Source organism: Pelophylax lessonae (assembly GCF_965119305.1).
Source record: "Pelophylax lessonae genome assembly, chromosome: 2".
NCBI lineage: Eukaryota > Metazoa > Chordata > Amphibia > Anura > Ranidae > Pelophylax > Pelophylax lessonae.
Genome location: NC_138769.1, coordinates 547,644,628 through 547,665,704, shown reverse-complemented (window position 1 = coordinate 547,665,704; position 21,077 = coordinate 547,644,628). Strand labels below are relative to the sequence as shown.

General features: G+C 42.8%; 1 protein-coding gene across 1 annotated transcript in view; it reads right to left on the bottom strand.

The window, feature by feature from the left end:
- The window catches only part of LRRC63 (leucine rich repeat containing 63), a 117,767-nt gene that overhangs the window by 84,467 nt on the left and 12,223 nt on the right, over positions 1 to 21,077 (bottom strand). The window contains exon 2 of the mRNA XM_082246813.1: positions 15,585 to 15,662. The gene's annotated coding sequence lies outside the window, so the exon portion shown is untranslated. The remainder of the gene's footprint in view (positions 1 to 15,584; positions 15,663 to 21,077) is intronic.

The following is a 21,077-nucleotide window of genomic DNA, read 5'->3' as shown; positions in this document are numbered from 1 at the left end:
CGCAATTATGTTCACTTAAAGCTGAAAGCCGGCAGAATATTAGCATGCATAAGGAAGGGGATATATTCCAGAGACAAAGCTATATTCTTACCACTTTATAAAAACCTGGTCCGGCCACACCTGAAGTATTCTGTCCAGTTCTGCTCGTCAATCCTCAGAAAGGGAGTCCGAAAAAGGGCAACTAATTAGGGAATTGGAGGACCTTAATTATGAGGAGAGATTACAAGCGCTTAATTTATTCTCCTTGGAAAGAAGACGCCTTAAAGGGGATATGATAGCGATTTACAAATACCTCAATGGGGATCCCAGCATAGGTAAAAAACGATTTAATCTCAAGGAGTGCAAAAGGACATGTGGCCACCCAATGAGATTAGAGTAGAGGCAGTTTAACCTTAAGCTGCGTACGGGGTTCTTAACTGTAGGGTGGTGAGAATGTGGAACTCTCTTCCACAATTGGTGGTAGCTGCGGGGAGTATGGCTACTTTTAAAAGACTCTTGGATGTGCATCTCACAGATCACAACATTCAGGGTTATGGGAATTGATCAGGCCACACACACACACACACACCTGTACAGGTTGAACTGGATGGACTGATGTCTTTTTTCAACCTCAACTACTATGTACAGTGCCTTGGGAAAAAAATTGGGCGTGCAAAATTAGCCCCCTTAAGTAATACTTTGTAGCGCCACCTTTTGCTGCGATTACAGCTGTAAGTCGCTTGGGGTATGTCTCTATCAGTTTTGCACATCGAGAGACTGAAATTTTTGCCAATTCCTCCTTGCAAAACAGCTCGAGCTCAGTGAAGTTGGATGGAGAGCTTTGGGAACAGCAGTTTTCAGTTCTTTCCACAGATTCTCGATTGGACTCAGGTCTGGACTTTGACTTGGCCATTCTAACACCTGGATATTTTTATTTGTGAACCATTCCATTGTAGATTTTGCTTTATGTTTTGGATCATTGTCTTGTTGGAAGACAAATCTCTGTCCCAGTCTCAGGTCTTTTGCAGACTCCATCAGGTTTTCTTCCAGAATGGTCCTGTATTTGGCTCCATCCATCTTCCAATCAATTTGAACCATCTTCCCTGTCCCTGCTGAAGAAAAGCAGGCCCAAACCATGATGCTGCCACCACCATGTTTGACAGTGGGGATGGAGTGTTCAGGGTGATGAGCTGTGTTGCTTTTACGCCAAACATAACGTTTTGCATTGTTGCCAAAAAGTTTGATTTTGGTTTCATCTGACCAGAGCACCTTCTTCCACATGTTTGGTGTGTCTCCCAGGTGGCTTGTGGCAAACTTTAAATGACACTTTTTATGGATATCTTTAAGAAATGGCTTTCTTCTTGCCACTCTTCCATAAAGGCCAGATTTGTGCAGTATACGACTGATTGTTGTCCTATGGACAGAGTCTCCCACCTCAGCTGTAGATCTCTGCAGTTCATCCAGAGTGATCATGGGCCTCTTGGCTGCATCTCTGATCAGTCTTCTCCTTGTATGAGCTGAAAGTTTAGAGGGACAGCCAGGTCTTCGTAGATTTGCAGTGGTCTGATACTCCTTCCATTTCAATATTATCGCTTGCACAGTGCTCCTTGGGATGTTTAAAGCTTGGGAAATCTTTTTGTATCCAAATCCGGCTTTAAACTTCTCCACAACAGTATCTCGGACCTGCCTGGCGTGTTCCTTGTTCTTCATGATGCTCTCTGCGCTTTAAACGGACCTCTGAGACTATCACAGTGCAGGTGCATTTATACGGAGACTTGATTACACACAGGTGGATTCTATTTATCATCATTAGTCATTTAGGTCAACATTGGATCATTCAGAGATCCTCACTGAATTTCTGGAGAGAGTTTGCTGCACTGAAAGTAAAGGGGCTGAATAATTTTGCACGCCCAATTTTTCAGTTTTTTATTTGTTAACAAAGTTTGAAATATCCAATAAATTTAGTTCCACTTCATGATTGTGTCCCACTTGTTTTTGATTCTTCACAAAAAATTACAGTTTTATATCTTTATGTTCGAAGCCTGAAATGTGGCAAAAGGTCGAAAAGTTCAAGGGGGCCGAATACTTTCGCAAGGCACTGTAACTATGAACTTCAGTATAAGCAAATATTGTCTACATACAAGAGTCAGAATCTTGGCATGACGTGTGTATTTCTTCCAGATTTCTGCAGTAATCCAATATGAAACTTCTTGTAGCAACCCTTCTCCTGTAGTATCCCACAGGCAGCCTGCAGTAGGTAGAGTCTGCTGGGTGCCTCCTACAGCTCTGCTCCCTGTGCAGGCTATGTATAGCACAATGATAATGTTAGTTACTTTTACAATATAAAATCTAGATTTGCACAAAGCAGGTTTATATCATTTGTGGCTATTAAGAAATATATTTAAATGGATGTTTTTTGTACCCAGAGTTCAGCTTGAGTGAGCCTTATTGTGTTAACATTTGTCAGATAAGACCAATTCCTACTGCTATATCCCACAGAAACAATTCTTTAGAATAAATATTTGGATAATTGCTAAGACTAAATAGATCCAGTGCTAGTTCAACATATAGTGAACTTGGTAATACCTCATATTCAGCTGATTCAAGATTTAGATCATGTATAGCAGCGATTAGAAATTCAATCAGTATTAAAAATGTACTAGTTAAATACTGGCTGTTCTCAAGGATAGCCAATACAGCAAGATATCTTCTCACAAAACTTTACCATATGCCTATTGGGCACTATTACCCCCTTCCTGCCGAGGCCAGTTTTCAGCGTGTAGGCCCCTTGTGCAACTTGTCCCTGCACTACTTTGGTCTGACTTTAATGCAACTTGAGGTCCATAGATCTCAAGATTACACAGGCATTGCTTCAAGTCGCGTCAAAGTCATCCTACTTTCAGGTCGTACAAATGCGAAAGGGGCCTTAGCACTGTTGCACTTTGAATGACAATTGCGTGGCCGTGTAACACTATACCCATATGACATTTTTATCATTTTTTCACACAAACAGCTTTCTTTTTTGGTATTTAATCACTACTGGGTTATTTTTTGCTAAACAAACTATAAATATTTTGAAAAAAAAACAAAACAAAACGTTTTTCTATGTTTCTGTTAAAAATTCTGCAAACAGGTAATTTTTCTCATTTTGGTAAGTATTGTGACACCAATGGCCATCATCCGTAATTTATATATAGGGAAAAAGTTAGTTATCAGACTTTACAGGTCAGACAAAGTAGCTTGATATTCTAAAAAAAATATACATTTACTTCAATAAAAAAGTTTAAAAGTTGTGTAACAATTATGAAATGAGTAAATAAAAACAGATAGTGCTGTTATGGCACTTTTCAACTGCCAGTTACCGGCTCGGCTCCACTCGGCACTGCTTGGCCCTGGTCGGCTCAGTTTGCTTTTCCACTGCGTGGTACGAGTCGGCACGTTTCAGCACTGTATAGGCTCTACTCGGCTCAGTTTGCTTTTCCACTAAAGTAGTAAGTGGGTGGGATTACAACGATTCTCTGACCAATGTGACAGTAGTGACAAACAATCAAGGCTGCATGCAAAGGATTGTGGGATATGGTATAGGTACGGCCTGCTTGGAACCCCAAAGGAGGTGGTACTGTTTGAGCGAGCCATACGGAGCCGTACCATGTAGTGGAAAAGCGCCGCTGTACCAAACCGTTCTAACACGTACCATGCGGTACCATACAGTGGAAAAGTGCCAAACCGAGCCAAACCGATCCGTTCCATGCAATGGAAAAGCACCATTAGATTACAAGAAACTGAGTGCTGATGGAGCAAATTCTAATGTGGATGAGGATTTGCTCCATCAGCACTCAATTTGGTGTTTTGATTGTATAATTCAACAGCACTATCTGGTAGGCCTGCACGATATTGGAAAAAAAATATATTGCAATATTTTTTTTTCAACAATATATATTGCGATATTGAGGGACCCGTCAATCCAGGCTAAAGGCTATCATGAAGCATGCAGGCAGCCTTCTAAATTTTAATTGCAGATACAGGGCACTGGGCAGGTCAGGGTTAATAATGGTACTATCAAATCAATTACTCAGTCTCAGTGACAGTGTGGAATCGATCGGATTATTCAGTGACAGTCTTTCTCACAGTGGTGGTAGGAGGCTGGAGCGGTGGACTAGGAGCCGGGAAAGGATCACAGCACAACCGCATACACTGACTCACTCGTGCACTGCAGCCCGACCCACACATTCAGTGAGTCTCACTCTCCGTCCTAGTTTTCTCAATGGCACATTCAGGGAACCAATCATGCCGTGAGTAGCGGCACAGCGAACCAATCAAGTGTGCAGGCGCGCGTGGTTGGTTAGCTGTGCAGCTGCTCACGGCGTGATTGGTTCCCTGAATGTGCCATTGAGAAAACTAGGGCGGAGAGGGAGACTCACTGAACGTGTGGGGTGGGCTGCAGTGGGATGGATGTGTGAGTTCTCCTCCGAGTCCCTGCCTAACGGAAGTCTGTGAGTCCTCCTCCGAATCCCTTCCCCCTGCCTATGCAAAATATCGTGACCTCGGCGATATGAATATCGCCTACGGCCGCAGAACGATAGTCGATATCATATCGACTATCGTTCAGCCCTACTATCTGGTTTTATTTATTCAATAATTGTTATATGACTTTAAACTTTTTCTATTGAATACATTTTTTTTTTATAGAATAGAACATCAGGCTTCTTTGTCTGGCCTGTAAAGTCTGATATCCAATTGCTCTCTTTTTCCCTGTATATGTATAAATATATATTTTTCTCCTTTACTAATGTGCACTGATGATGCTGCACTGATGGGCACTGATAGGCTGCACTGATGAAGCAGCACTGATGGGCACTGATAGGCAGCACCTATGAGCACTCTTGAGGTGGCACTGGTGGACACTACTGTGGTGGCACTGATATGCGGCACTAATGGGCACTGATAGGTAACAATGAAGGGCGCGGATTGGCAGTACTATTGGTTACTGTGTCATATGGACATAGCTCACCACCAATCGCCACGCCGCGTATCCCCAAGGGCACGTATGCGCGGCAAGAATAGGACTACGTTATATAAACTAGAACTAGAGAGGTTACGCCCAGCCATGCTATTTAAATGGAATACTGCATAATAATTATATACAATCTTCCACATTTACATTTTTATCATTATTTACATTTGACAAATGTATGCTGATTGAGTAGGGGACTATTTACCCCATACTCTTTCACATTGGGGGGGGGGGGGATCTGGGGGCCCAGATTCTGATGGGTTACCCCCGCACCCCCACAACTCCCAGACCAGAGTTGTGGGGAAGAGGCCCTTGTCCTCATCAATATGGGGACAAGGTGCCTTGCCAGGGCATAGTACCTCCCCAATGTTGAGGGCATGTGGCTTGGTAAGATTCGGAAGGGGGGGGAGTGTATGGGGAACGCATGCTAGATAAGGGTCTGGTATGGATTTTGGGGGGACCTCGTGCCATTTTAAAATCCATACCAGAGCCTGGTATGGATTGTGAGGGAAGCTCACAATTTAATGTTTACTAACAGCTCATTTGTGTACATTCTGCTGTCAGCCAGGAATCCCCCAACTGGCAGCAGACACTTTTTGTTAGGATGCCAGCGGGTGCTGACTCCCTACCAACCAATGACTCATCTCTGCTGTCAAGCTTTGATAAGTGACTGGTTGTTGGGATGTTGACTCCTTTACAACTAATGACTCATCCCTGCTGTCAGAGCAGGGATGAGTCACTGGTTCTTAGGAAGCCAGCAGGTGTCGGCTCAAGCAACACAAATCACAGACAAAAACACAATGAAAAAGGCATGTACATGCATTTTTGGTGCGTCCTAATTGAAGTCTATGGGGCAAAAAAGGCTTCCATAAACAATTAAAATAACACAAACAATACAAATCAATAATAATATGATTGCAGTTGCATTATTGGCATAGTGCACAAAATCTTCTAGAAAGCACTGCTTGGGTCTCCAGTGAATGACGGCTCTCGCTCTCACACTGGATAATGCCTCTCAGACATAGGAGAATCCACATAGTGACATATACCCATAAGCAGAGACAAGTACAAGCATGGAACAGACAAACACCCAGTCCTCTGGGAGGGCATGCTAACTTCACCGCTAAATTCCACCCTGCGTTTCCTTCGATAGGACGTCTTCTCAGATCTATGGAGCCATAGTTCTTCAAACACTGTCAGACCTCTTGTATATTTGAGGTCCAAGTCTCTGGTAAACAGCTGTGTTTACTAATAGTGTCTGGTACACAAGAGAGGTGTTTATTTACGAAAAATATAATATATTCACTTTAGGCTCCGTTCACATGTCAGCGTATGGATCGCGGGCAGAACCGCCGCGGTTCCGCCCGCGCTCAGGAGATTATTGCAAATCGCGGGACGCCTGTGCGTTGCCCGTTGATTTGCAATAGCCCCCCAAACGCTGAGCGATGTTGCCGCAAATTCCGCCTGCCGAATCGCGGTAACATCGCGCAAAAAAAAACGCGGGACGCAATACGCTCCAAAGAAGCTCTTGTACTTTTTTGGGCGTAATGCGTCCCGCGATTTTTTTTGCGCGATGTTACCGTGATTCGGCAGGTGGAAATCGCGGCAACATCGCTCAGCGTTTGGGGGGCTATTGCAAATCAACAGGCAACGCACAGGCGTCCCGCGATTTGCAATAATCTCCGGATCGCGGGCGGAACCGCGGCGGTTCCGCCCGCGATCCATACGCTGACATGTGAACGGAGCCTCAGGGTGGACTCTATCTTTTTTTGGGACTTTTTATTTGAGATTTCTAATATTTTATTGGCACATCAATATCCGTTTGGTTTGTCTGGTTTGTGTTATTTTAATTGTTTTTGAAACACAGCAACATTTTTGGTTTATCTATCGACACACAGCCTGGCTCCGGATCAAGCCCGCACCAGTGCCACCATAGGAAGCGGTTTCCTGTGACGACACATGGAGAAGATGAGAAGCCTGGAGCACCGGCGGGAGACCAAAGAAGAGGAGTATCAGGGATGCTCTGTGCAAAGCCATTGCACAGAGCAGGTAAATATGACATGCTTGTTATTAAAAAAAAACAACAAAACTAATTTACAATCACTTTAGCTGTGTTTTGTAGTTCAGATGAATTTTCTTAACACCAAATTCCTGCAATTCTTCAATTTGCTGCCTAACACTGGCTAAAGCAGCTGTTACAGCAGACTCATTATCATTGCCAGATTATTTTGTAACAATCTGGGATCAGGCTTGAAGTCCAGTAGCTGAAACAGAAGCGAGATTGGAGCAAGGCAAAAGTAAAGTCAGAGGTTACGTTGGTGTCAACAGCTAAAAGTATCAGTTTAGAAATTGAGAGCAATGAAGACAGGTTGGGAAATCAACAGTCAAGGTTGGTACACAAGTAGTGTTAAGGATGCAGCGTAGGAGTATCAACAAAGAGCAAGATATTGGCATAGGCACACATATATAATCTGGCACATAGAAAGAGCAGAGGGGTGGTTTATATAGGAAGTCTAAAAGATGAGCAAGGATTTTAGCATTCAGCAGGATATTGGATATGTATGATGACTGACCCAGAAATCCCACAGGGAGCTAACCAGAACCTTAGGAGTCTCAATAGGCAAAGCCACAGCCAAAAACAGAAGAATCAGTATTTCTATTCTGCCACTAGATGTCTTCAGTCTGATGGTCAGCATCATTCAACATATCATCCTGGACTCATCCCAGCCTTTGACTAGACAGTAAAAAGAGAAGCAGAATAATGTTGAGCTAATTTCTTTGTCACTCTGGTTTCTCTTATAAGTTTGCTTCTTCTTATCACCTAACATAATTCCTTTTATTGCCTCTTCCTCTCACAATCCAGCCCTGCTGCATGGGAACTACAAGCGAAAAATACCAGGCTAAAGTACACTTCCTGCAGTTAAAAACTACATTTAGCCCTGGTTCACACTGAAAGCGACTTTGAAATTGAAGTAGCACGATTTCAAAGCCACAGGTCAATGCAAATTCAGATGCGACTTGCGTGTTATCTGTGTCACTTCGTGCACAGATGTAAGTCGCACCTGAAATCGGAAAAAATAGTGCAGGAACCCTTTTTTCAAATCGGTGCAGCACTGCAAAGTCGGATTTGCTCTGATTTCAAAGCTTCCATTTCTGACAATGGGGGCAACTTGTCCTGTGATTTGGAACTGTGAAATTTCATGACAAGTTGCACCGGTGTGGACGGGGGCTTTGTATTAAAGATTTCAGACATGCATTCATTTGTGCATTTAATATCTGCCTAGAGTTCAACTTTAACCTACAGAACCATCTAAGATCACCACTAGACAAATGTCTAAGAACACCACTAGACGATGTCCTAACTGCATGCTGCCTCACTAAAAGTATGGAATGTTAATGGCTTTATATTGGAGAAGTACTTACTCAATTGACATGGGTGAAGCAGTATAAGGCTAGCCATAACCGGACTAATAATGATAATAAGTGATTCTACTTTCAAACATAAATTAGGATGATCAAGCTGAATCCCAAGGCAATTGGAGGAGCTTTATTGTACACCAAGATTTTTTTTTCCTGTTGGAACCTAAAGGTCTGATACCTCTCTAGTACTTAGAAAAGTGAAGAAACACAGTACAACATGTGTACCTCTGCCACTGTCAGGCAAAAATCCTTAAGGGTCCAGGATGGGCACAGTGGCGGAGCCAGAGGGTTAGCTGGGGGGGCAATTGCCACCCCAGAAGAAGTCCTTGCCACCCCTGTTGCCACCCCGATCCTGGGCGGGTGCATGGCAGCGGAGGAATCACAGGGGATCGCCGTACGGCCGGGAGCTGCAGAAGGAGGAGGGAGGCGGATGGAGAGCAGGTAGACAGAGGGAGGGAGGAGGAGCGGAGTTATCACAGGGGAGTGCCGTACGGCCGGGAGCTGCGGAGGGAGGAGGGAGGCAGATGGAGAGCAGGTAGACAGAGGGAGGGAGGAGGAGCGGAGTTATCACAGGGGAGCGCTGATACATCCCACACCAAGACAGGAAGACCGGACAATCGTCCTGTATCTTACTTTGTGTCCTCCCAATTCTCTGTGATCATGTCATGAGGGAGGGACTAAGGAGAGAACCTCAAATACCCGTTGGCTGGGGAGGCAGCAGGAGTCGGTGCAGCCTAAATCTTGCAGGCTGCGCCGCCTCCTGCTACTTACACAGCCAATGGGTGCATCGGAAGCGATGTCTGATTCCCGCGGTCTTCCTGTCTTGGTGTGGGATGGATCAGCTCTGAAAGGAGTTCCTGGCCTGGGCAGCCTGCAGTGACGGAGGTAAGGGACGGTTTGCCCAAGTAGTAGAAGCGCCTGTTCCTGAATCCTGTACAGTCTATGCTCCTTACCAAAAATGTTTCCTTTAATAAGTCATTGTAATGTCACCCAGGGCCCTATTCTTGCCCTTTTACCAGGGTGAAAGTACCCTAACACCTGTGCAGCATTAGTGTCAGCTTACTGTCAGTCACCCTGTTTAAAAGGACAGGAATATGTGTGGCATTACAATAATTTATTAAAGGGGGAAAATTATTTGTAATAATTCTCCTAAATCCTGTTTTTTTTTTTTTTTTTTTTTTTTTTAGCAGAGTGGCAGATTTTTTATGGGGCTAATAACATGTAGAGGGGTTCCAGTTGTGATTCAGACTTTGAGTTGCCTGTTTTTACCATCCCCTGACCGCTCAGAAAAAAATCTTAAATGGGCAAAATTATCTGAAAAAACTGACCCTTTAACTAATTCAGCTCCCCCTTAATGACCAGACCATTTTCTGCGATACGGCACTGCATTGCTTTAACTGACAATTGTGAGGTTGTGCAACGCTGTACCCAAATACAACTGTTGTGATTTTTCCCACAAATAGAGATTTCTTTTGGTGGTATTTGATCACCTCTGCAGTTTTTATATTTTGCGCTATAAACATAAAATTAGCGACCAATCCTTTTTACTTTCTGCTATAAAACATTCCCAATGAAAAAAAATCAAATTTTTTCATAAATTTAGGCTAATATGTATTCTGCCACATATTTTTTGTAAAAAATCCTAAGTGTATTTTGATTGGTTTGCAAAAAAGTTATTACATCTACAAACTATGGAACTTTTTGTTTTTTAATTGTTTTTACTAGTAATGGCAGCGATCAGCGATTATTAGAGGGACTGCGACATTGCGGTGGACAAATCTGACACTAAATGACACATTGTATATTGACCCCCCAAAATAATACCTTGCCACCCCTGTTTTAAAAGTCTAGCTCCGCCACTGGATGGGCATATATCTACCTGCTCACCGTTCTTAAGGAGATATCGATACCTACCTGTATAAAGCTCACGCAAGTCTAAAGAAAGGTTCCTGAATAACATTTCACAGTATATAGTAAAATCAGCATTGAAGCAGTAAAGGTGGATTGTGCATGTGATGATACTAGGGGACCCTTTCACATTGATGCGTATTGGTTGCGTATTTGTGCAACTTAAACATACCAAAAACACAGTAAAAATGTTTCCCTTTAACTCTTATGGGACTCTTCACATCAAAGTCCTGAAAGGTTGCATCTTTGGTGCTCTCTTTCAAAAGAACACTAAAAACGCACCTCCCATTGGAGTCAATGGGAAATGTATCAAAAACCCATGAAAAATTAACCAGGGTTACATGTTCGTGTTTCACAGGTACATGCTTGGAGTCTGCCAACCAGAAAATGCCTCAAAAATGTATTAAAAAGGTGATATGCATTTTTCCAAAATGCCGTGTTTTTAAGCAGACCAGTATGAAATGGCACTACAGCATTGCAAAGTTTGTGATGATATTGTACCACCAATCAATGTTTGGGAAATACTGCTCATCTACATTTATCATAAACATAAAGGGTCAAATCTCCCCTAAAAACTTGGAAGGGTTGTACCTTCTTCAAACATACAATCACACTGAATTTCACTGAGCTTTAAGTGTGATACAACACAAGGTGAATTTATGCAGTTATTAGATTTTAATTTAGGCTTCAGGGAACAGGATGTGGTCACAATGTGATAGGCGTTTGTATGTACTCGAGAGAAAAAGTGGGCGAGAAATAGCGTTTGTATCAAAACTATTTCACATTTTAAACAGCATAATAGGACAGACAAACGTACCTATTTACAATGTGACAAGATTGTAGCTCACTGGTAGTGCAAAACAGTGTGTTTACTATGCCAGACGTACGTTTCAGAGCTTCTCCTGTCCACTTTTATTTAAAGAAAGCAAACGTTTACAAATTAATGTCTTCCCATGCAGGGGTTCTCACCATCAATATGACAAAAGACCAATATTCAGCCTCGTGACTCTCTTTGCAGCTCTACTACTCGGGTATCATGACTTGGACCTCCAGACCATCTAACACGCTTCCCAGTGCTCATGCACCAATCGCTGTACCTCTGACAGCTCTGTGTCTTTTTCTGCAGCTTCCTGCTGCTACATCCTTCAGGCTCAGGCCTTAGTCTGTCCTGCCCTGGACAGCACGGTGCAGATGTACATCTCTCTTTGCTCCCAACACACACACTGACCCCCTTGGGAGGGTGGGCGCTGAACTCTAATCCTTGCTCTAAGATGAATCCAGCCCACACCCTCACCATTAGTATGCCTGTTTCCTGCTAAATCTGACCTAGACTGCCATTTTGGACTGTGGCATGGGCTCGCCCTGCTACAACAGGCATGATTATTGTACTTTGCATCTTTTTTATTCTTATATAGTCCATATACCATGGTGGAATGCAATGGAAACTTTACAAGATATTTAAAATGAAATGTAAAAAATCCGCGCTTAGGATAATTCTAGATTTCTAGTATTTGATGTTGGCTGCAGCCTAACTTTATACTATATCGCTAAGAATATAGTGAGAATGAAGGAAAAAGAAGGGGGAAGGTGTATGGCGCTGCCAAAAAGTGCTGATGTTTCTGTATGTCCAAAAATAGGTGTTAAAGGTATATACAATATAAATCACCACTATAAATAAAGTGTCCAGTGCATCGTATGTGTATTCCTAATAAATATGTGCAATACTATAGGATAATTCAACTCTGTAAATGATAAATATTTGTGCTAAACTGTGAGAAAAAGTGGATACAAAATAGGTGAGAATTGGTATGTATACAGTATGATAAGAGAAATATATGAAAGGTATGAAATATACAAAATATGAAAAATAAAAAATATATGAAATGTGTGAAATATACAAAGTATAAAAATGAAATATATAAAATATAAAAAGTTGGATCCACTTAAATCTACAGCCGTAAAATACAAAGCATCAAGTATGGCATAAATAAGGTGCACAGTAGGTATATAAATATTATGGCAGCAATAGTACAAGGATAAATAAGTCCGTAACACCTAAGAAAGAACAAATAGTCCCACAATGCTAAAAAAACTTTTCCTAAAAAACAGGGCAAAAAAGGTGACTTGAGTGCAGGTGTTCTGATGATAGATATTAAAGGTGCTCAGGTATATGGTGACCATTCAGTGCTCCCCGCACCCCTTGGACCGCACTCACCAGAACTATGTACCCCTGCAGGGGTATCAGGCCTTGAATCTATAATCCTGGATCTCCTCCACTGACCATCAAAGTGGTTGGGTGGTCCAATTATCTGCCCGAATCTTGTAAACCCGGTTCAGGCATTTGTGTATCTAGGGGCAAATATAGAGATCTTCACTTGTCTGCATCAGAACTAAAATGTTCTTTTTAGTTCTGATGAATTCGGGCAGATAATTGGACCACCCAACCACTTTGATGGTCAGTGGTCCAATTGACCAACTGCACTTTTTGGCAGCGCCATACACCTTCCCCCTATTTTTTCCTTCAAGATATTTAAAATGTAAAGAACAAATTACAAACATACAGTTATAAGGCATAGTGCACAATGGGAGTTTAGCTTCTTGTCCTATGAATGCAGCTTTCAGGTGCAGGTGGAAAACACAGGAGCACCATCAACTCCTGCTGCTGGCAGCCTGTAAAATGAGAGGCTAAAAGCTGCTGTGGCTGGACAGCGTACCGCATAGTACAAAAGTTTTGGGCATTCATTCCTGCCCTAAGCATTAGTTTAGTATCATTCAGTACACTGGCAAGCCCCATCTAGTCGCAATAGCTTTTAGCCTCTCTTGGACTTTTACAGGCTACCAGCAGTGGTATTGAATGGTGCACCTGTGCCTTCCAGTTACTCAAAAACGCTGGATTTTCAGGCACAGGGGCTAATGTACATTGTACATAAATCCTAAAGCTTTTACTTTTTTAAAAAAGATTGGGCTAGCTTTTCTTTTTACAGCAGGGTTTAGATGAGATTTTAACACTAAACCTAAATATTTTAAATCTTTAAAGCGATTTTAAAGTCTCGCTTTTTTTTTAAATAGCAAACATGTTATACTGACCTGCTTTGTGCACTTCGTTTTGCACAGAGTAGCCCGGATCCTCCTCTTCTCGAGTCCCTCTTCTATGCTTCTAGCCCCTCCCTTCTGTTTGGCTATCTTTACCCACTGTCTTTAACCACTTGGCTGGGCTGTCTTTAACGACTTCCTTACTGCTGGATGTCATATGACGTCCTGGGCTTTAAGTGAGGATATCTGAATGATGCCTGCAGCTGCAGGCATCATTCAGATATAATTTTTGTTAGCTGGCGATTTCCTGCACCTTAAGAACAATCATAAAGGCTGATCAGCCGCTTGATTGTTCTTACAGGAGGTGGGAAGGGACATTCCCCCCCCCCCTCCCGCCACCCTCCAGTGCCTCTACGGGCTCACATGCGATCATACTCCTGGGTAGTCAAACATACATTAGAAAAAGAGTGAAAAAGAAAAAACAGAACAGTAGAAGAAAAGGAGAAATAAGAAGGAAGAGGTCTGGACCAGAGTCAGAAGAAGTAAACGATACTTCAAACCCAAGGAAAAATATATTAACGTACTAGAGAGACATGCATACAGTTAGCTCACGGCTCCCAAATCCGTTCACGTTTTTTTCTACAGTGTCCCTCAAAATGCTAAAAATATTTTCATGTAACATGATCCAGGTGATTTTTTGCCTAGCCTGTGCCAAGGATACAGTAGGTTCTTTCCAGGATTTGGAAAGAGTCATCTTAGCCCCCAATAAGATAAAGAATATCAAGCGTTGACAACAGTTAGGTATACCAAGTACTGGGGTGTTAAGAAGCGCTACATGAGGAGTCTGAGGCTTTAGAACCACTTTAATGTTTCAACAGATAACATAATTATTGCAACCCCAAAAATTCTGCTATATTGGAATACAAAATACTCTCCACACTCCACTATAAAAACATGAATGCAAGTGACCTTCTGTTGAACTTAGTGCATGTATCAGACAACCTGCTATCTTTCTGTAAGGGATTGTTTACACTGTCACTGGTAACCCGGATTTTTTTTAACACTGCATAGACACGGGCCACTGATAGGACACATGGAAACGATTGTTTTCTAGATGTCACATTTACATTGCAATGCTGGTGCGATGTGCAGGGCAGTGAGCAGCGGTAATATGTATCATGACTGCATATCTCCACAGCGCACAAATGGCTTCGAATGTCACCTCACAACACTGCAATACACCATTTTACCATTACATAAATCAATTACAACCTGGGGCTGTAGTACTCATGTGCTAAGTTAGAGAGAAGGTCTCCAGCATTCCTATTTATGTGAGTAACAGAGAGACAGGACATGAAGAAAAACCTACCCAAATGGGACACATAGATAGATAAAAATCTGACAGAAGTTTTACCACTAGCCCAATGTAATCAATGCTAAACAAAATATATTGTTTAAGCTTGGCTTTAACCGCTTGAGCTCCGAAAGGTTTTACCCCCTTTATGGCCAGAGCATATTTGTTATTTAGCACTGCGCTACTTTAACTGGGAATTGTGCGGTCATGCAATGCTGTACGCAAATAACATTTATATAATTTTTTCCACACAAATATTGCTTTCTTTTGGTGGTATTTGATCATCACTGTGTTTATAATTCCTATTATATAAATGAAAAAAACAACAATTCCTACAAAAAAGATGAAAAAAAAAAACACATTTCTTCATACATTTTAGGCAAAAATGTATTCTGCTACATGTCTTTAGTAATAAAAATTCCAATAAATGTATATTGATTAATGGTATATTTTCTACAAACTATGGTATATATATTGAATTTCTTTTTTTTTTTATAATTATAAGATGTTTTTTTGTTCCTTTTTGTAATTAAAGCTCTTACCGGTTCACACTGAGGCGATACGACTTCGAGGGGCGACCTGTGAAGTCGCGGTGCACAGCGTGCAGCCTGACTTTGGCGCGACTTGCAGGGACTTCACATAATGGAAGTCAATGCAAGTCGCTCCCAGGTCGCCCCAAAGTAGTACAGGACCCTTTTTCTAAGTCGGAGCGACTTGTGTCGCTCCTATTAGAACGGGTCCTGTGCTAATCAATGGCGAGCGACCGAGCGCGACTTGTCAGGCTGACAAGTCGCCAGACAAGTCACGCTAGCCTGAATGGGGTCTCAGAATCACGTTAAAACTGAAATAAAAAATATAAAAATCTGTTTAAATTACCTTCTTGAAAAGAGAGGATACTTCCACTTTACTGCATCAATACATAAATTTTGACTTTCATCAATTGGTTATGATTTCCTAAAACACACAAAAAGACAGAAGCTTGCATTAGAAATTAGTGAAACATCAGGCCTTTTTTCAGACATTAGGAAACAATGATATCTTTATGTTTTAATATATGTCAGTTATAGGAAACTAATGTCACGATGTAAACATCCAATGCTCTATGCCCATGAATCAAAATTTGAAACTCATAGGTCAGGATTAGGGCCCAATTTATTTCACAGTAGTTTTAGGTAATTAGAGCCATCTTTTAATTACAGAAGCAAAAAAACAGGTCAAGGTAATCCATCACAAACAGTTTTGACTGCTTCATGGTCTTGATTGAACCTGTTCATTTTCAGTTACCTTGATCTATTTAGTTGTTTTTGTAATTGAAAGCTGTTTGAAAATGGCAGAAAACTGGTCAGCATAAGGCTCCTTTCACACTATCCGTCCTTCGGACAGATTCCGTTTTTCTCAGCGGGGGATCGAGCCGCCGATCCCCCGCTGAGCAGCAGGACGACAGCTGTGTCTCCGCGCTGTGTGAGGAGACACAGCTGTCAGTTCCCCATGCATCTCTATGGGGGAAATCGGATGGGAACGGACCGTTGGTCCGTTCTCATCCGATCCCATCCGATGGACGGATGGAAAATAGGGTTTCCATCCATCCAGATTTGACGGATCGGATGTCAGCGGACATGTCTCCGCTGACATCCGATCCCCCATAGAGATGCATGGTGGGACAGTTCAGATCCGCCAAAAAAACGGACAGGCGGATCTGAACGGTCCGCCTGTGTGAAAGGGGCCTTAGGATTCTATTAAGGGCTCGTTTACACCATAAATGCATGAAAACTTATGGGAATACCGACATCAGTTTTACATCAGTTTCCATGCGATTCAGTTATGTGCCCTATTCACACCAAAGTTGATGTCAAGTCAGTTTTTTTCCCATGCAGAAAATATCTGCATGTGATACCAGTGTTGTGGTGTGAACAGGGCACATAGAGAACAATTGTTTTTTTTTTTGTTGTGCCCTAACAAGGCATTAGAAACATATAGAGGTCAAATTACTTAGGCAAAAAGAATGTGCACTTTGCAAGGGCATTTGCTTCAGAGCTTATTAAATAAGAGGATATTTTGCTGACTTTCATCATCCAATCATACACAAGCAAAAAATTGGATTTTTGACTTACCGTAAAATCCATTTCTCTGATGTTTATTGACGGACACAGCACCTGATCCTCTTAACCATTAGGGTTCTACTGCCCCCCTACAGGAGTAGGACACAAGGCAGAAAAAAAATCTGGCTATGCCTATCGGCAGTCCCAGGGGGTATACTCGCTCTCTCTGCTATAGGTACTGAGTTTTGTTGCAAGCAGTGTCAGAAGAATTACAACTCCACAAAGGGGTGGGTGCTGTGTCCATCAATGAACATCATAGAAATGGATTTTACGGTAAGTCAAAAATCCCATTTTCTCTTTCGTTCATTGACAGACACAGCTCCTGATCATCTTAACCACTGGGACGTCCCAAAGCAGTGTTAAACATGAGGGGTGGGAACAAAAACAGGAGCTCAACCAAAACAACTGTCTGGAGCTCACCTGAAAACAACAATACACCCTAAAAGAGGACCAGGTCCTCTAAACAGCAGCCTGCAAAGCCTTGCAGCCAAAAGAAAGCACCCGCAAATGCCAACCCATCCACATTATAGAACTTTGTGAAAGAGTGATGCAGATTTGCAAGGCGGCCTCCTGGTTGTCGGTGCACACTTTCACAAAGTTCTGGATGTGTTGGCATCTGCAGATGCTTTCTTTGGCCGCAAGGTTTTTGCAGGCTGCTGTTTAGAGGACCTGGTCCTCTTTGAGGGTGTATTGTTTTCAGGTGAGCTCCAGTTGTTTTGGTTGAGCTCCATGTTACCTGGTTGGCTATAGTTAGCCTTGGGAGTTTCTTTTTCGCTGTTCCCACCCCTTATGTTTAACACTGCTTTGGGATGTACCAATGGTTAAGAATATCAGGAGCTGTGTCTGTCAATGAACAAAAGAGAAAATTGGATTTTTAACTTATCATAAAATCCATTTCTCTGATGTTCATTGACGGACACAGCACCCACCCCTCTGGGGACTTATAATTCTTCTGACACTGCTTGGAAAAAAAAAACTGAGTACCTATAGAAGAGAGAGGGAGTAGAGAGAGGGAGTATACTCCCTGGGACTGCTCATAGGCATAGCCAGACTTTTTTTTCTGCCTAGTGTCCTACTCCTGTAGGGGGGCAGTATAACCCCCAATGGTTAAGAAGATCAGGAGCTGTGTCTGTCAATGAACGAAAGAGAAATGTTGTTTTTTTTTCCCCTTGCATGTGATTTGGTATTCTTTGCAAAGTGAAGCTTCAGCTAATTTTTTAAGCTCTGGAACAAATGCCCTTGCAAAGTGCAACTGCACTTGCAAACTGCACAGAAGAATAGGGCCTGGCGATGGTCCAGGGGGTAAGCTTGCAGGTTTTCTGGCCACAACTATTGTATGGTGCACCTTCCGTTTGGCATTCCCAATCTCTCCATTCGGCTGCCAGGAGTGAATGGAAAGCCCCCTGTAAGCTATAAATAGCTGCATTTAGCGCTGCACAAACTGTTGGCGCTATATAAATCCTGTATAATAATCATAATCAATTGTAGCTTACACTACAGTATAACACCCCCCCCCCCCCCCCCGAATATGACAGCGTTGATCCACCCAGCTCTGTTAAATAAAGTGTTTCACATATTCCTAAAACTCAGAGGGTGCTTGTATTTTACATAGTGGAGAAGTGAAGAAAATGTGGGTATGTTTTGCTATAATTAGGCATTAAAGAAAACCTATGCTTTACCCATGCAAGGAAAAGCAACATGTTCACTTTTTTGTCCACTCACTGCCTATACTCGACTACTCGTGATTCCTCTACTACTTCATTTACCAGTCAGGTCAAAGAAAAGAGGGACAGTATTTGGACCTGACAATTGGTCACTTAGGCCGTTAGTACTGCATTGTGGGTGGAAGGAAAGAAAGATACACAATTCACGAAACCTCAATTTATCATATCAGCCCGCAAAGTTTCCATTTGCCTGCTCTCATATGGCGAGTGGAAATTAGTGGAGGGCGAATGTGGAGCAGGGGCAGACTGGGCTGACAGTAACTTGGCTGACCGCTTCTTGCAGAAGCAGTGCGGTCATCTGAGCGGCCCGGAGGGGGCGCTCTGATATCCCGTAAAAAGGGTTGCATCACTTTTGCCAGAAGCGATTAGCCAGGAAACTATGAGGAGGATCTGGCGGCCAGATCACACAGAGCAGAGATCTCCCATTGTTACACAGCTTCTATATGAATAGCCGGCAGCTGTCAAACGAAGTCCCGCCTCCTGGACTGGCATTGGACCAGTGTGCTGTCTAATAGAGTAGCCGGTCCAGGAGGCGGGACTTTGTTTGACAGCAGCTGGCTATTCATAAAGGAGCTGTGTAACAGTGGGAGATCCCCGATCTGTGTGATCCAGCCGCCACGTCCTCCTGACAGTTTCCTCCCGATTCTCTCAATTCCTCCCTGCTGCATTTATGGCCACTGATAAAGCTGCACTGATGGCCACTGATATGCTGCACTGATGGGCAAAGATATGCTGCGCTTATGGGCAAAGATATCCTGCACTGATGGGCAAAGATAGGCTGCATTGATGAGCAATGATATGCTGAACTGATGAGCAATGATAGGCTGCATTGGATGGCAATGATATGCTGCACTGACATACAATGATAGGCTGCACTTATGGGCACTGATATGTTGCACTTATGGGTAATGATAGGCTGCACTGATGGGCACTGATAAGGCTGCATTGATGGGCATTGATAAGGCTGCACTGATGGGCACAGATAAGGCAGCACTGATGGCCACTTATAAGGCAGCACTGAAATGCTGTACTGATGGGCACTGATAGGGCTGCACTGAAAAGGCAGCACTAATATGCTGTACTGATGGGCACTGATGAGGCTGCACTGATGGTCACTGATATGCTGCACTGATGGGCAATAATAGGGTGTATTGATCGGCACTGATATGTTGCACTTATGGGCACTGATATGCTGCACTTATGGGCAATGATAGGCTGCACTGATGGCCACTGATAAGGCTGCACTGATGGCCACTGATAAGGTTGCACTGATGGCCACTGATAAGGCTGCACTGATGGCCACTGATAAGGTAGCAGTTGCTGGTCACTGATAAGGCTGCACTGCTGGGCACTGATAAGGCAGCACTGATATGCTGTACTGATGGGCACTGATGAGGCAGTACTGATATGCTGCACTGATGGCCACTGATGAGGCATCAATGATGGGTACTGATAAACTGAACTAATGGGCACTAAATAGGCTGCACTGATAAGTTGTACTGATGGGCACTGATGAGGCCGCACTGATGGCCACTGATGAGGCGGCACTGTTAAGCCGCAGTGAAGGGGCTGCACTGATATGCTGCACTAATAGGCACAAATAGGCTGCACTGATGGGCACTAATTGGCTGCACTGATGGCCACTGATGTGGCTGTGTTTTGGGGCGGACTTAGGGGCAGGGTAGGGTAGTGGTTGGGTGGGGCAACTGGTAACTCTTAAGGCCTGGCTAGTGGCTCAGGACTTAATTTTGAGCCCTGATCATTTCACTACAGCAGGCGAATGAAATGGAGAAGGACTGAGGAAAACTGAGTATAAGCAGAGGGCAGGCAGTTCAGTGAACTCCTAGTAACATTTGGTGCCTTACATTACTAGCAGCACCATGGTACTGCTTCCCACAAACATCTTGTGCTAGGATTTCCTTTTTACGATTGTTGAGTGTTGCACACTGCTACCTCCCACATGATAGCAATCATAGGAAATGTATGGCTCTTTAGGAGCAGAAAGACATATAGTACAATCTATTGGGGCAAAATGGAGGATGTAGAAGGTGGAAGAGCTTACAATCTATTAGTGTATAAGGGAGGATACATTAGATGCAAGATCTTGAAATCTATTGGAAAGGGAGGACATAGAAGGTGGAAGAACTTACAATCTATTAAGGTATAAGAGGAATACAGAAATGTGATAAGAAAAAAAGTGCGCTGGAAAATCAGAAACGCTGCAACCTTAGAAAATTAATATATAGTGAAAAAAAGGTGTTTCAGGTGCGCTAAACTGTTCAATGGTGTGTCTAATATCTACATATATTGACAAATCAACAAAAATGGTGATGGTATGAGAAGACAAACCTTTCCACAAATTAGATAAACAAATTATCACTGAATCAGGTTTAAAAACAAACGTGACAAACAATCTAACAGTCAAAAAAGTGAGTCCATAAGTGAAAAATTAATGTCCAAAAACATGTTCAAACTGACATGCATGTAAAAAAAAAAATCCAAAAGTGCAAAATCCAAAATAGATGTGAGCAGTGAAGCCTCCACCG